At 36.3% G+C, this 18,381-nt stretch overlaps 1 pseudogene; it reads right to left on the reverse strand.

The window, feature by feature from the left end:
* Positions 1-888: 888 nt before the first annotated feature.
* Positions 889-18,381, reverse strand: part of LOC114103214 (large ribosomal subunit protein uL5 pseudogene) — a 48,070-nt pseudogene continuing 30,577 nt past the window's right edge.

Below are 18,381 nucleotides of genomic sequence, written 5' to 3' on the forward strand. Positions count from 1 at the left end.
GGTGTCCCCCAAAAGCTCATGTGTGAGACAATGAAAGAAGGTTTAAAGGGGAAATGATTGGGTTATGAGAGCCTTAACCCTATCAGTGAATTAATCCCCTGATGGAAATTAACTAAGTGGTAACTGAAGGCAGGTAGGTTGTGGGTGGAGGAGATAGGCCATTGGGAGCATTCCTTTGGGGCATACACTGTATCTGGCCAGTAGAGTCTCTCTCTGCTTCTGAATCATCATGTGAGCTACTTTCCTCTGCCATACCCTTCTGCCATGATGTTCAGCCTCATGTTAAGCCCTGAGGAACAGAGTCGGGTGTCTGTGGACTGAGACCTCTGAAACCGTGAACCACTAAATAAACTTTTCCTCCTCTACAATCATTCTGGTCAGGTCTTTTAGTCATAGCAGTGAAAAAGCTGACCATCTATCCAATCTGACACAGGATTAATATTCAAAACACATAAGGAACTCAAAAAGTTATAACAAATAATCCAATTAACACATGGAGAAACGATCTGAATATATGTCTCCATAGAACTTCATCACTTCTTTCCATTTTTAAACCATTTTTGTTCATTTTCTTTGCTGTATCTAAATTTCTACTCAAACTACCCAGTTAAATTTTCGTTTCAATTAATTTTTTTATCTTTAAAGCCTATGGAGCTACTTTATCACAATTCTCCATTTTTTTTTACAGTCTCATTATTTGACCATAATTTAGGCTTACCTTTTCTCATTTCTTTATACACAGTTAACATTCAGAATGTGTATGAATTCTGTGTGTAATATATATAATCTCAATACACATGATATGTACATATGTGTTCTCATATCTATAAACTGTAGTGCTCCACCACACAGATGTTCGTGGGGTGCTATTTAAACTAATTCAGGAATTTATTTGCCATCATAGAATCCATCAGACCCATCAGACTTCTGCTGGAACCAGTGCATGACCTCCTCTTTGCCGAGTCTGTTTGGCTCCAATGCCGCTGGTTCTGAACTACTTCTCTGTGATGCTGAAACCTGGCCCACCCAGCACCACTTACAGATCCAGACTATAGATACTAATTCTTGGATAGTATTTGATGCCCAGATGAAGTATTCCTAGATCCCAAAACAAAAGTTGCCAGTAGCTAAAAATTTATTTTTTTCATTCATACCCACATACATTAAGACCCTTCTCCAGAATTTCTTCTGCCTTGGCCAAACAAACGATGCAGTGAACAAGAGTCCTTTCATTTCTCCTGACACCAGAGATCTGACAGTACTATCTAGCTTTGGAAAACACAAGTCTGACCTGTGGAGCTCTTCCAACACTTTGGCTGACTGGATCAGTCTGTCTCCACTCTCCCCCACACAGATGTTGAGGAAGAGCTTGTAGACACAAAGTTCTCCTAAGGGGTTCTCCTTTTCACCTCAATCCCATGATGTCAAACAGGGAACTACTTGAGGTCTAGTTTTAAAATACATCCCTCCAGAAGTATTTCATTGTAGCTTTGCTTAAGCATTGTGGACAATAACCAGCTTGTTGCAAGATAATTCTACAAGAATAGTCTCACATTTCTACACATTCTGGGACTTACAAGTAGTATATTGCTCCAACAAGATTCAGAGACTGCTACACATAGCCATTTGCTCACATTTCAAAATATTCTCTCCCCCTCCCTCTGCCTCCCCGCTAGGATAGGATGAGCCTATATGCCAGCCATCCTATAACCTTTGATTCTCATATTCTGTGGGATCCTTTTGTACAGCACAACCATACTTCAAAGGAACACTGAGCTACCACTACCTTATAACTGAAGAGATTGTGGTTTGGAGAACCAGTGCTGAAGGCTATTACAATACAATCTGTTCTCTGACCAAGAGTCCTCCTGTCATCTATTAGATTTATGTCTAAAAATTTGTAGCAAGTTAACATTACTAGAAGTCTGCCATCTGGGAGAAAAAAGTTCAGAACCTGATGGTTTTACTGCTACATTCTATGAAACATTTTTTAAACGAATTCCAATTCTTCCAAACTATTCCAAAAAATTGAAATGAAGTAACTGTCAAACTTTATACAAGGCCAGCATTACCCTTGTATCAAAACCATACATTACATACAATAAAAAAGAAAACTGCAGACGTATAATATCCCTGATGAATATAGATTTTTCTCAATACTAGTAAATGGAATTCAACAGCATATGAAAAAGATCATACACCATGATTAAGAGAGACTCATCTCAGGGATGCAAAACTGATTCAATATATGCAAAATCAATTATAATACAACACACCAAAAGAATGAAAAACTGTATCATCATTTCAATAGGTACAAAAAAAATCACTAAAATACAACATTTCTTCACGATAAAAACTCAAAAATATAGTAGGTACAGAATGAGTACATCAAATTACTAAAGGTTATGGTATATGAAAAACCCACTAGTTGTGGGGAAAAACTGAAGGTATTTCTTCTAAGACAGAAACAAGCCAACAATGTCCACTTCCACCATTTAGTATATTTAAGAAAAAGAAAGAGCATCCAAATTGGAAAGAAAAAGTTATAGAATCCATATTGCACATGACATTTTATACATAGAAAAATATAAATACTCCACCAAGAAGCTGTTCGAACAGATATATTCAATGAAGTTGAAAGCTATAAAAAACCGATATATAAAAAGCAGCATTTTTATTCACTAATGAACTTGCAGAAGATGATAATAAAGCAATCTAGTTCACAATAGCTACAAAATTTACATATTTAGGAATAAAGTTAACCAAAGAAGTAAAAGATCTCTACAAGAAAATTTTCAAGCACTGATGAAAGAAGTTACAGGGGACAGAAGAATTGGACAAGAAATACTATTGTTAAAACAACAGTACTCCCCAAAGCAATCTATAGATCAACGTAATTCCTTTTAAAATCAAGAATTCCTTCACAAAAGTAGAAAAAACAATTCTAAAATTATATGGAACCAACAACAACCCAGAACAAAGTCATCCTGAACAAAATAACAAAAAAGCTAGAGGCATCACAATATTTGACTTCAAAACTTATTACAAAGTTACAGTGACCAAAAAACTCATGGTAGTAACATGAAAACAGAGAGACCAGTGGAACAGAATAGTGAACCCAGAAATTAATCCTCTTCACCCAGCCAATTAATTTTTGACAAAGCCACCAGGAACCCACAATGAAGAAAGGACAGACTAATAAATTGTGCTGTCCAATTTGGATATACATATGTAAAAGAATGAAATGAGTATGCTTCCTTTTACCATACATAAGCAACTCAAAATGGAATGAAAGCCCTACATGTTAAAGCTGCAACTATAAAATTACAAGAAAACAGAAAACCTTCAAGACACTGGTATAGGCAAAGATTTTCCAAAATAGGACCCCGAAGGAACAGGCAACTAAAGTAAAAATATACAAATGAGATTATGTTGAACTAAAAAGCCTCTGTCCAACCAAAGAAATAATCAAAAAAATTAAGAGACAATCTATAAAAATGGAAAATACTTGTGAATTACTCATCTCACAAGGAATTAATATCCAGACTATGTTAGGAAGTCAAAAACTGAACACAGAAAAAATAAACCTCCAATTAAAAAATGCACTGAAGAACTAAATATACTTCTCAAAAAGACAGACCAAGGTACTGTGGTTATGGCTCAGTGGTAGAGTGCTTGCCTAGCATGTGAGAGTCACTGGGTTTGATTCTCAGCACCACATATAAATAAAGATCCACTGAAAACTAAACAATATTTAAACAACTAAACATATTATATATGACATACCAACGTTCAATAAATATATGAAAATCTCAATCTTACTAATCACCAGGAAAACAAAAACAAAATGAGTTATCTATCATCTCCCTTTTGATTAATAATTTGAATGGACTAATGGGTGGTAATTGTAGGCAGGTAGGATGTGGCTGGAGTAGGTAGGTCACTAGGGACTTTCCCCTAGAGATTGTCATCTGTGGCTCCTTGCTCTCAGCTCTTCCTTCTCCCTGGTTGTCATGAACTGAGCAGCTTCCTTCTGCCATACCTTTCTGCCATGATGTTCTACTTCACCTTAGACCCAGAGCTACAGAGCAGGCCAAACATGGACTGAACCTCCAAAGACCAGGAGCCAAAATAGACTTTTCTTCCTCCTTTAAGTTGTCCCTATCAGGTCTTGTGGTCACAACAACATAAACCTAACATAATATACAAAATTGATGAAATCATTCTATCAAAAAGATACTTGTGCTCTCACGTTTATTGCAGCACTTATTCACAGCACCTAAACTGTGGAATCAACCAAGATGCCCATTAGTGGGTGAAGGCTATAGAAAAACAATAGAATATGATTCAGCCATTTAAAAAAAGTGAAATCCTGTCATTTGCAGCAACATGCACAGAACTGGAGGTAATTATGTTGTGAAATAAGCCAGAAAGAGAAAATACAAATGCCACATGTGCTCACTCTTTTGTGGGAAGTAGCAAGTCAATCTTTTACAACAGAATGGAATAGTGGTCTCTAGAGACTGGGAAGCATTGGAAAGAGCTGAAAAAAAAAAATCAATGGCATATTTTAAAATGACTGGAAAAGATCAATATGAGAGTCACAACACATAAAAATGATTAACATTTGAATGTTTATCCTGATTTGATTATTACATGCAGTATCATGTATCAAATTACCATAATGTGCCCCATACCGATTTTTAAAAATTTTACAGATTTTTAAAAATTTTCTCACAGTATCTCTTGAATTTTAGAAATAGTCCTCAGCATTTATACCTTCCAGTGTTCTTTAATTTAAAAACATACATGCACACTCACTGTTCTACTTTAGTTCTGACTTCTGAGCTTCCCTGAAGTTCATTATGATGTTTCTTCAATGTCTCATTAAAAACTCAGATCGAGTTTTTAAGTATCCTAAAAAGCAGGAATCCTGCAAGCAGAAAAAGGTAGACGAGCCTACTCCCTTGGGCCTGTGGTACAGACAGATGCAGGCAGATGTCAGCCCTCTGCCAAAGAATGTAGAAGAATCCTTCATGCACTTTGGTCTCAAATGTCTGATGCTGGAAAGACTTGTCTCATCTGTCATCATCCTTAGTCTCTTAAGAATCAGGAAAACAAATAACTTTAAAAAATAGCTTTATTAAATTACTACTGCAAAGAATTTCAAACCATAATTCCTGATATTCTTTTCTCCTTTTATGGCTGGACATAAATAGCAGGCAGTCATTATCTATGCATGTATATATGTTTAAGTGATTATCTCTATCCAGTGCCTAATTGGTCGATCTGGAGTTTGGGGGGGGGGGGGGGTCTTTTTGGTTTTGTTGTTATTGTTTTTAATAAAGCCTCCTTGATGAAATTTTAAAAAGGGGGGGGGGGGACCATGGGACTCCAGAGTTCAACGAATGGCTCTGCAACTCCAAACGTGTGGCTCACCCATCAGAAAACTCCACAAATGAACTCTGAGAACCCAAACTTTTATCTGAACCCAGCAGCGGTCTGGCTCAGGAAAGGTACAAAGGTTGCTATTCAAAGAGGAGTTCTAAGCCACATGAGGGTCACCCAAACCAGGCACCCTCAACTTTGCTCCTTCTCATTCAAATCTAAGATCAAAGGATTTCACAGAAACCCTCCCCAATCATTCATTCTAAGGTGCAACTCTCTACCTCTCAACTATCTTATTTTAGGAATACAATATAGAATTATCCTATTTTAGATTCCTCAGAGAATCTTTTAAATTACCCTCTTTTAAATTATCTTGTTTGCCTCCCTCTGTACATCATTGTTTCCTACTTGGATATATGTACCAAGGTGAACTCATCTGCCTCAGTTCCTAAATAAAAGGACATAGCAAAGACTTTAAAAATATTTATTGCTGGGCATGGTGGCACACACCTGTAATCCCAGCAGCTTCAGAGTCTGAGGCAGGAGGATTGCAAGTTCAAAGCCAGCCTCAGCAACTTAGCAGGCTCTTAGCAACTAGCAAGACCCTGTCTCAAAAAGGGCTGAAATGTAGGTAAGTGGTTAAGCACCACTGGGTTTGATCCCTGGAAAAAAAAAAAAAATTTTTTTTTTTTTTTTTTAACTAAGACTGAGTTTTTTTCTCTCATGATTTCTACCACTTGTCCCTAAAAACCTCAATATTCATAAAATAGTTATATAAATCCTTGTATCAATGTTAACATTTTCTTCAGATATGTCAGTAATTATGTCATATCTCCATTTCCAACACCCTTTTAGATTTGACCACATATACTTAGCAAGAATCATTGCTCATGGAGCTTCTCTCTTCCTTACTTCTGCTATCTTGAAATCAGTTGATTGTCATTTGATTAAATTACAACCCAAAGTACTTTCTTAGATAAGGATTCATAGTACATGAATATTCATGGTATATGAATCCTTATATACCCAACAATGGTATGTATTTTTCTTCATGGATGAATGATAACTTAGCTGCACATAAGATTCTTCGGCTATAGGTCTTTCTTTTCCAGAGCGTGTAGACAGGACCACAATAGAAAGGTCAAAGAAACAAGTGTACAGATATTTTCTCACTGTCTTCTAGCTTTTCACATTATAGATGATAAAGAAAAACCCAATGTTAGATTATGTTTACTTCACGTGTCATGTTTCTGTAAAGATTATTCTTTTATCTTCAGCTTTGGAATTCAGGAATTTCACTTAGAATGGCCACACTGACTCTTGGTGAGTATAAAATGACAGACGAGGTAGAAGTAGACATACTGATATGCAATGCTCTAGCTACAGGGTCCTCCATCTACAACCATCAGATCAGGCCTCGTCACTCAACGATGGAGACCTGGGCGAACTCACACACGAAAGGAGCAGACTTTGCATAAGCTATCCTATTTTAACACCCTCACCCAGTTTTGAGAGTGAGAATCAGCAATGTCTTCAAGAAGTTGGCAAATTTCAAGTCCTGGTATCAAAGTACCTAATAATGCACAATGCAAACAACAATTTAACTATAATTCAACTCGTTGTTCTGAATTAGCTGCACCAGCTTCAGGCAAAAAACATTTGTTCAGTGAGAAGAAGCAGTTCAAAGATGGATAAATAAAATTTAAACTATACTGAAGACAGGATATAAAACGTAGTGAGCACATAACACTAAAATTATTGAAAGCCTTTTTGTGACTACTGCCTTCCGTTTTGATCACCTCAACTCATAAAGGACTAACAAAATACTTTCAAGCAGAGAGTATAATACATTTAAGTACAGTAGTCTTCGGCATTACAGAATACTAGAAATAGTGTTACTTAGTTGAGAGAAGCCTTCTAAAAGACAAAGTTGATTCAAAGTAAATAATTGGTAGTTTAAGAAAACTAATTTTCTAGTTAATTAAAAGGATTCTAAATGGAATTAAATCATAAAACAGTTCCTTTAAAAATCAAGTTTTTATATAAATTATCTATCATGTACTATAGAAAATTAAAAGCCAATAATTATGGAGTGCTTTTTGAGGGTTATATATTGTTGCTACAGCAACAATTTTTCAAAAAGTTTTATCAATGTATAAGCTAATAATGTAATCACTTTTCTGATGCTCATGGTAAAAACAGACAAAAACCTCAAATATGTGTTTCTACCCCAAATTTCATTGGCATACATATTTTAACAATAGTATTTCCTCTAATTCAAATTACCCAATTCAAATTACCCAACTTTCTAGATAATATTCTCAATTCTCACACACACACAAGAAAATGTACTCATTTACATTGTCCTAGCTTGTCATTAAACACATTTTGTAATCTAACAACACCAAACATTTATTTGGCATTTGCCACTTATATTAAAAATAAGAACATTCTGACTCCACTCAAGTATTAATAGGTTTCATCCTCTATTTCTCAACCATTTTAATAGCTTGTCGTGACATTCTTAGAGAAAATGCACTTTTAAAAAAATGTATTATCTGTGACTCAACCACAATGACTCTCTATTAAAGCCATTACCAAACCAATACTACTATGGGGAAAAAAAACAAGAGAATGTTTAAATGTAGTTCTTATCAGTACTATAGCTGAGCTATAAAGAATGCTAAATATGAAAACATAAATTTCTCCTTAATAATACAGATGAGTCAACCTGGAATGAAAAAAAATCACCTAGCTGATTTATTGGTTGCCCCTCCTACTCCTTCACTTTCTTGTATCATTTCCAGCATTTTTCCCTGTTGGAATTAGAGAAGCCCCAAGTGAACCATATGCTAAGAACCTATACACACAATCAAAGAAGAAGAAACTTCTGGGGTAGGCACAGAGACAGTGAAATCCATGTCTCTACTCCAGATTTTGCATTTTCTTTAAGAACAATCCACCAGATAATTGGGATGCAAGCATATAAACAGGGTGAGTTTCAAGAACCACATACTCAAGTGCAAAGACATGGCTGCCAAATTCTTCCCTCCCAGGAAATATTTTATAAATAGCAGATAATGAATTCTTTAGAAAAAAAGTCTCTAACAAGCCCATGATAGACGTGATTAGTGTTTAACTTCTCTCTCTTCTCAGATAAGAGGTTAACTCAGAAATCCTGGCTTGAGAACTCCCAATCTCCAGAGAAGCAGTAAGAAAGATTTCAAGTAATGAGGCTTGTATACCTTGCCTAAAGGGGGAGGAGTAATTCTGAAAAATAATTGTGAAAGACTCCCCAGACTTCCATTTCCACCATTATGACAGACCCCACACCCTGAAGACTCCCTCCTGTTTGGAACAACTAAAATGCTGGATACAATATTTGAAACACGTTTTATAAAAAGGTTTGCCAAGTTGGCAGAGAAACCATCTGTAGATGCCAAAACTAAAAGTAAATGTGAGGTTCATGAATGCCACAGGGACTCTCTACTACAAAGAGTTCTGCCAAGTGCTGAACCGTCTAATTCCCCTCCTGGTGGCCTCTCAGAGCACCAGAGGACATTCAAGCCTGAGGCTCACTGTGGTGGTCAGTTTCATAGATGAGTTTCAAGTTTCTAGGAAAAGCTGGAATTCCAAAGGTCACTCATCCTCTCTTTAAAAAGTCACAAAAAACTATGAAAAGGAATGTATTCCTCTTGCCAGTGTAACCACATACTTAGTTTTGCTTATAATACAAATTCATTCTCTTACAAGTCTAAAGGCCAGAAATCTAAAGTTAAAATCTTGGCAAGGCTGAATTCTACCCAGAAGCTCTAGGGGATAATCTGTGGCCTTGCTTGCTATGAACTGACATGTATTCCTCCCCCGCCCCCAATGGTGACCATATTTAGAGATAATGTCTTTAGTATACAAGTAGGTTAAGCAAGGTCATAATGATGGGCCCTTCCTTATCTTCACAAGAAGAGGAAGAGACAAAGGCAAGACCCATGTGCAAGAAGCCCCATCTGAAGACTTAGCCAGGAACATGGCCGTGTGCAAGCCAAGAAAAGGACCTCTACCTGAAATTGACCATGCTGACACCTTAATCTTGAGAATTCTAGTCTTCAACACTATGAGGATATGAATTTATGGCAGCCCAAGTTGTCTAAGAAATTGCTTTACTCAACTTCTGGAGAACTACTGTATACCTTAGCTCGTGGTCTATTCCTCACATAACTTCAAACTCCTGCATCCCTCTTATAAGGACCCTTGCGATTATCCTGGGCCCACCCAGATAACCTGGGATAAGATCAAGATCCTTAAAAAGATCAGATACAATATCCCTTTGCCATGTAAGGTAACATTAATATGTTTTAGGGATTAAAATATGGGGCTTGAGGATATTATTTAGCTTACCACAATGTATCAAAGAAGAAATTGGTTGGTTGTGACAGAACTATGTAAGATGGTGGAAATTAAAAGCATTAATCAATCACTCAAACAAAAAAAAAAAAAAACCTGACTTCTCTAATTGAACTACCAAGACTGCCATCTTGCATTAACAAAACTCAATTAGTATAAGTACTGACCAACCCAAATGGATCTACCAACACTACACCATTCACAACCATGTGGAATTACACCATCAGCCCTGCTTCCAGCCACATGCTCTTAAGTCACACCTAAAACAGACACATAAATGTTGACCAAAAAAAAATAAAGTGGAAGAAAATACACCAAATAAGTCAGCTGGTAAGAGATGAGATAAAATAGATTTTAAGACAAAAAAAAAAACATAGCTATAGTGTCACTATGCAATCAAAGTTACAAGATTGAGATTTTAACGTTTGCATTTCATTTCTTGCTCTTCGCTGCATCAAAGCCGTTCATCTTAGACAGATCCTATTGCTGTTGGTAGTTTGGCCAAAGACATGTGGGGCTTAGGGAAAAAAAAAAAACACCTATTGATTTGTTGATATACCTGTGGGTATTGCCACTTACAAACTAAACAGACAAACAAGAATAATAAGAGGAGTTCAGGGAAATTTTAAAAATCAAGCTGCCATCATGTTCATGTTGCACTCATTTTTAAATTACTTGTTTCCTACTTCACTGTCAGTTCAACTTTTCCCATAGCTGCAGCATATCATTTGCCCCTCACTAAGTTTCTGCCTTTCTGCAGTATCATGCCAAGCTCTATGAGTTATTACTTTGATCACAACGTGTTCCTAGTGGTAGGATTTGAGGCAGATAGTCTAAAAGTTATTGGTCCTATTGAATCAGGTATCTTTGCTCCACAATTCATATGCCTGCCAAATGAAAAAACAACAACACATTGTATTCTGCCCTAAATAATTAGCTAAAGATAAATTGAAATCTAAGAACTGGAAAGCAAAGAACAATTTACCCTGCTTACAGTTTCAATAAAGAGGAAAAATGTTTGTGTAGATGCCAGAAATTATACTGTACGTTTTATTATAATGCAAGCAGCCAAGCCTGGGTAGTTAACATAATAAAGGAAAAAGAATAAATCCCTGTCCTGTTATTATCTTTCAGATCCTAGAGATCTGCAAAAATTGTATGCGGGAAGAACATCAAATGACTTCTCTGAGGAAACACTAACGGTCAAGAAGTATTGGGAAGCTCTCGAACCATCTCGTTCCTATTGTTTTCTACATCAATCACGTATAACAGTCCAAACTTAAACTCAATTAATTTTTCAAGTGTAACAAAGTACAATGGTTTCTTTTAACTTTTTGAATTATCATCCTGAATGAAACAACTTTTTTAAAACTTCTTTTGTAAACAACCCTTGTTTCATTTTTTGAGGATGAGTATTAGAAAAAACAAGCAATGTACCAATTAATCTTTAACAGCAGAGCAAATCAGTGGAACCGAGGTAGAAAGGCAATGAGCAGCAGCAGAGGGGGCACAAAGAACTTGATTGTGGTGATGGTTTCACAGGTGTTCCTATGTCCAAACCTCCAATGGCACACTTGGTATGTGTGCAGTTTATTGCATGTCAGTTATGCCACCATAAAATTGTTTTTTAAAAAAAAAAAAAATAATAGAATTAGAAATGTACTTTTTGTTCACTAACAACATGATATCAAACAATGACCATTAAAGGAAGACTTCAGTATCTTCAGTACCTGAAACTACTCAACTTCAGCATCACCAAAAGTGGGACAATCAGACCCTGTGGCCTCTTTAGGAATCTGACTATTCTTTAAAAAAAAAAAAAAAAAAAAAAAAAAAGAATCTAAATATAATCAAGCCTCTACACTAGAGCTCTTTCATTTGTGAAATAGAAAAACAAGTTAAATGCCAGAAGGACAGAGACAAATCCAGAATGTGGCACATTCTACAATGTGACCCAGTTTCTGCACAGATCAAAGACATGAAAAGAAGAGGCCACAAGAGTCTGCTCTAGATTCAACACAAATGGTAAGGGATTTTAAGTGCAACCAGTGGAATTTATGTGAAGCTAGCAAGTCGTGTTAAGGCCCGGATTGCCCAGTCTTCAGGACAGCTGAAACCATTGCTCATTTTGTTAAGTGTGCTATATATAATGTTGTGGTAATAAACTGCCCTCATTGAGATGCATTTAGAAAATCTGGGATTTCCTTTAACATACTTCCAAAGTGTTGGGTTTTTGTTTTTTGTTTTTTTTTTTTTAAAGGAAAACCAAAACAAAATGAAGAGTAAATGTGACAGTATTAACGATCTTGATAGATCTACTAAGGCTGCCTTGATGGATTTGAATTCTTTATTTTTTTTTTGAGAGAGAGAGAGAATGAATTTTAATATTTATTTTTTAGTTTTCGGCGGACACAACATCTTTTTTTTTTTTGGTATGTGGTGCTGAGGATCAAACCCAGGCCACACACATGCCAGGCGAGCACGCTACCGCTTGAGCCACATCCCCAGCCCGGATTTGAATTCTTAATATTACTTTTGTGCATGCATTTGAAATGGCCAGTTACATTGAAATTGATTTCTTCATGAAACTGAGAATTCAGCATTAGGTAACTATCTGAAAGCCTACAGAAATATATAAATATACAGCCCACTAATTTACTGTGTTGAAATTTTGACCAACTTACTATATAAGAATACTTATATTGTCATTACTATATCCAATTGGTGTGCCTATCTCAACACATTTACAATGTGAGCACAGAATGTGGATTTTTAGAAGCTGAGTAATCCTTGCACATAATAAGCAAAAAATATATTATCTCAAAAAAACTGGAATCTCAAAACTGAAGACTATCACTCTAAGTGAAATAAGACAGTGGGGAGGGAGAGAAAAATAGAAGTTCACTGGATTAGACAAAAGGGAATGAAGGGAAGGGAGGGGGGATAGGAATAGAAAGACAGTAGAATGAACTGGACATAGTTTCCTACATTCATATGTGAATACATGACCAGTGTAACTCCACATCATGTACAACCACAAAAAATGGGAAGTTATATTTCATGTTTGTTTGATATGTCAAAACACATTCTACAGTCATGTATAACTAAAAGAAATGGTTTTTTTAAATTTCCTTAATAAATTGGCAATGATCCCCCCCAAAAATGAACTTCTTGATTGTCAATAGTAACATCTGCTCCCAGTTTCCAAATTCCTACTGGATGCTACACACTGTTCTAAGCCCATTACAAGTATTATTTCCAATTCATTCTACAATCTTAAACATTACTATAATCACCATTTTATAGCAGTGAAAAGTGAGGCTCAGAAAAAAAAAAAAAAAAAAAACTGCTCAAGGGCACAGTTTTCAGGTTTCTCTGATACAAAGACCAGAATGTTCCAGAGTAAGCATTCTAAAAACTTTCATGTGCACATGTTAATTTTACAGATTAGGATTCTTTCCAAATAAAGATGACCAATATGCAGACACCATTGTAAGAACATCAATTCATTTCAATATGTTTTAACATTTGTCCAAAATATTCATGTGCATCAGCAAAAAGGTCTGGAAAGGAGAGTGCAGTATTTGTGAGGGAACTTTTTAACCAGGTTTGCCAGGATTCAAACTCCAACCCATTACTTTCGACCTAAGACCTTCAGCAAGTCAATTAATCTCAGTCTCGGTTTGACAGTACTGTGAAGTAAACCAACATTATTGCAAGGATGAAATAAAATGAGAGAAGCTTGTAATATCTGGGACATAGCTGGCATTCTAAATGTTAGCATCCTTCCTGTCCATCTTTTACGATTTGTGCATGAAAGAACAATCCCAATGCTGACCTTCATCACTATTAGCCAAAGCAAACATGTATTGTACAATATATTACTTTTTTTGGCCCAAGGCATGGTGGCCCTAAATGTCTCCATATAAAATTCTATGCTTTAACCTAAGCATGATATACAAGTCAGGGTTAGACTGTTATTCTCAAGAGTTGCTGGCTATGGACAGAAACATACCTTCCACAAATGTCACTTTGGCAGCTGTGTTAGGAATGACTGTGACATCTGTACTGTTTGGAATTGCCTTGTGCCCTACCCCACCAGCAAAGCCTTTGGCCAAGTCAAACTGCCACACATAGGTTATATCCAATGAGAGACAACATAATCTAAAAAATTAAAATCTGATGCTACTTGGAGGAACACTTTAAAAAAATTAACTACTTTTAAACATGCTACAATATTGTTAGGGTCAAAGTCTGGTATCCTAAGACTTCTAAATGTTTTTTAGTTGATATTCAGATCATATCCCTGTCCATTGGGAAAACACTCTTGAGGACAGAGATACACCACTTTGATTGTTAGCACCAGAAAGAAAATTAAGATATATCTTCATAGAAAAAAATATCTGTGAGCTGTATTTAGTAGTAACCTACTATGATGCTCAATTTGGTCAAAGAGTTAAAAGTAAATCACTTTAAAATAAATCTAGGACAGCTACTTCTCTCATCTCTAAAGTAGTGCTCATGTTCAAAAGATACTAAATTTTCTACTTTTAATTAGTTGCCATTTTGAAGTCAACCTCTAAACAGCATAAAAGGGATCAGCTCACAGGAAACCAAGAGTGACAAAAATCAAGACTTCTGAAACATAAATGCCACCTTTCTCACTTTTAAAATTCCCAGTCCTTGCTGTCATTTTTGAAATGGTAGGCAGACAGATGAAAGACAATTACAAATTTCCCCTCCTTCTTCATGAAGTTTCTCCATTTTCACAGCTCCAATAAGCTGACCAGAGGTTTAGCATAGGAATATTAAGACCTGCTATATGTACTGAGTAGATCTTAGGAGTTCTTTAAAGAATGCTCGAGAGACTTGGATATATTATATAGCTCCAACAGCTGCCAATACTTATATTTGAAGTCATTACTCACTGGGGATTGAAACAAATCAAGAAGATGGGGAAACTTCCTGAATTTCAGACAATGCAGGATAAAAAGTGTATATGGCATATAGACTGATACCCTAGAGGAGTTGAAGCTCCTAGGGACTTTCATAGACCTAGAAGATAAAAACGGATCATAGGTAGAACCCAAATTCTGCACAGTAGCAAGCAATATTGAGACAAGAATACAGAACCAGAATCATTAAATATATTCGGGGCAAATTTTTTGCAAACCATGTTTGATGAAGAAAGGGAACTTTAAAGAACTGTCATGATTTATTCATTCCCTGAAATAGTGGTTGTCAACTTCTATGTATGTAAAATTCATAATGGATTCGTATTACAAATTTTGAAACTTGGAAGCCAGCCCAAGAGGCCCTGCTTTAGTAGACCTTGTAAAGGACCCTGGGAACCTGAATTTTTAATAGGCACTGCAAGTAATTATAATGAACATGATCTGAGAATTGTATTGTTAAAACAGGAGAAAAAAAGAACAAAAAACACAAAACAACTCTCTGAAACTGAAGACAAAACCCTAAATTTCAAATATAAGTAGAAGAGCTACCAAAAACAATAGTGACCAAATAATAGGTTTGAAGAAGTGGGATGAGGACAGCAAGGGCAGAATTCAGAGACAGATGTCACAGTCCATAGCTCGAAACTGGAGGATGGACACTGAGGTGCAAAATCTCAAGTCCCTTTTTGCAAAAGAGTATCAGGCTGTACAAGTAAGCACAAGAGCTTAGCTAGACAAGATGTGGCTCTGAGAAGCTAAAATGGTAGGTCCCTTACTTTCTAAGTAGTAGTGGATACTAGGGGAAAAGACAAACTTTCAATAGCAGTGAAAAATTCACCAACTGCCTAACTGACTTGAAAAACGTTTCAACAAACTTACACAAAAATATGAAAGAAATGTCTAGAATACAGTGTTGACTCCTGCCCAACCTGATCCTCCAAAAGCTAGCATAGGATATAGTCACCTCTTTCCAAGATGAGAAAGAAAGCAAAACAAAGCTATTTAAAAGTATGATAAGACAAGACAGAGAAAAAAACTTTCACCCAAAACCTTTGGCTGTAAAGGTGAACAAAAATTATCATCTAAACTTATACCATGAATTTTTAAACTGAGGAAAACAATCACCTCTATTTAACTAATATCGCACTACAGATCAAAGAACTCTTGGTAAAGTTGGAGGAAACCTTAGGAAGAGACAAAACATGACCAACGGAGGCAAAGAGTGGGAATGGGTGATAGGGGTATTAGTAATACAACTAGGAAGAAATGAAAACTAAGGATTGCAGGGAGATTTGACACAGCTCAAAGTACAGAAAGGGATACACAGGGCAGGAAAGACAAAGTAAAATTAAACAAATGTTAAGTTTTAAGTATAAAATTAGACAGTGATAGTTGCTGAGAAAAGGCCTATGCATAACTTGCTATCCAAAAGGTGAAAATAAAATAGGGCAGAATACTGATTTAGAGAAAAGGAAAAAAAAAAATCTTAAAAATGGAAAAAAACTTGAATCTATATTAAAAGGGACATCATGTCCTATGTCCTAAGGAAAATCAACTCAGAAAGTGAAGAACAAGAATAGTCCACAAGGTTTGTATACTTCAAAGATAATAAAAGAATTACTTGAATAGTCATGCAAAAAGTGGTCAAGTTAGCAATGAGGATAATTAAAATCAGTCTTCTCCACAGATATAATCAACTTTAGAAGAAAATTCATACAAATTCCTGATGCATCAAGCATGAGTCTAGAACTGTTAATTTGACATTTTTTCCCACCAATTTTACATAAAAATTTATATAGGTCATTTGAATAGGTGTTTGTGTTCTGAGTTATAATCTTCAAAACAGCACAAACTTGGGCTGGGGATATAGATCAGTTGGTAGAGTGCTTAACTCGCATGCACAAGGCCCTGGTTTCAATCCCCATTACCACAAGAAATAAAAATAAATAGCACAACCTCCTCAAAACTTGGATCAGATTCCAGTAAAACAACCCCCCCTCAATCTCCCATTCCAACATCTGTTGCACATGTCAACTATCACTACCAAATAACCAACTGTCTTCTGACTTCCAACTATCTTGTAGAGCCCTGCTGGTAAAGGAACCTGGGAAACAGTCTGCAGGGGCTCCCACAGAAAGGAGCAAAAGTGGTACAGCATTGCCCAAGGAGAGCACAGAATTAGGTCAGCTCCCCACAAAACAGCACAGGCCCCTAAGAGACTTTCTTCCTCTTACTGCTTCCTGATCATAAACCAAAGTAGCATTATAAAGTCAAGATAAATTAGAATAGTTACATCTCAAAATTATATGCCCTTTGATATCTAACTTAAATCCACGTGTAAGATTCATTTTATAACAATACAAATATCAGTGAAGCCTTAGTTATTCTAAAACTGAAAGCATGTCACCATTTTGGTGAACAAGTGGAATACAAAAGAGTGCTATCAAAGATCAAGTATACTCGTCCCTGACTACTCCTGAAAACTCACCATGGCAGCTCCTGTCTCCCTAAAACAGCAAAACCACAGGCAAAAACCAAAACTATTCCTATTACTCCTAACCAAAAGTTACATTTGATCCAGAGGATGTTCTCAGCTCAGAATTAACATTACAGAGTCAAAACTTCATTTAAAGGCGAGCTTCTTTCTAAACCTGCTTAGTTCTGTCTACTTTGAGTCAGAAAACACTGGCAAAGGGAGCCTCAACATGGTGTCTCTTTTGCAAGGATTAGGCTTCTTCCTCTCCTCAGAACCAGTTATGTTCTCCAGGGTTATCGTTGGATCAGAAGAAGGGAGAGTTGAGGGCTACTGCAGAACCCTGCTCCTCTACTCCCCAGCACTTCTGGTACCAAATGTGGCTTTTTCCATGCAATTCTCTTGTTCTCTGCAGAAACCAAACGTGAATCCTAATATTTAATTCAATTTTACCACCACCCAGATTAAGGGCTCAGTCCCACAAGAGTGTTCTTTCATTTTAAATGCCAATTTCAAGCAGTAGGTCACAGGTTACACCACTTTTATCTGACTTGCTTATAAATCAGGGCTTCCACAACCCCCTCCCTCAAGTTTGGTAGTTTGCTGTAATGACTCATAAAACTCAGGGGAATATTTTACTATTACTGTTATGAAGATATTACCTAAAAATACATACCAAGAACCAGATAATGAGGAACAGAAAGCAAGGCCCAGAAGGATCTCAAAACCAGAAGCTTCTTGCTCCCCACAAAGTTTAGGATGTGTCACCAACCAGGCACATGGATGCATCTATCAGAAAGTTTGCTTAAACTCTTCATTTAGAGTTTTTATAAAGTTTCCACAGGTGGGGTAATTTAAATCATGCTGTATTTTAATAACTATGCCCTATCCTGAAGCTTTCCAATCATTTCACTAACTTACAAAAAGACACTATTTTCATACTGGAGATTCCAAAGGTCTTAGAAGCTCTTACAACACCACCCAGGACTAAGACCAAATACTATAACAAAAGACAGGTGCTCCTATCACCCCTATCACTCAAAAAATTACAATGGAACCAGTGGGCAGAGACCAAATATGTATTTCTTATTTTTAATCACAGTGACACAGCTACCTCTGGGCTGACATGGTGTTTAAAGCTGACATTCTCTCATGAAGCACAGC

The sequence above is a fragment of the Marmota flaviventris genome, chromosome 12 (assembly GCF_047511675.1).
Source record: "Marmota flaviventris isolate mMarFla1 chromosome 12, mMarFla1.hap1, whole genome shotgun sequence".
Lineage (NCBI taxonomy): Eukaryota > Metazoa > Chordata > Mammalia > Rodentia > Sciuridae > Marmota > Marmota flaviventris.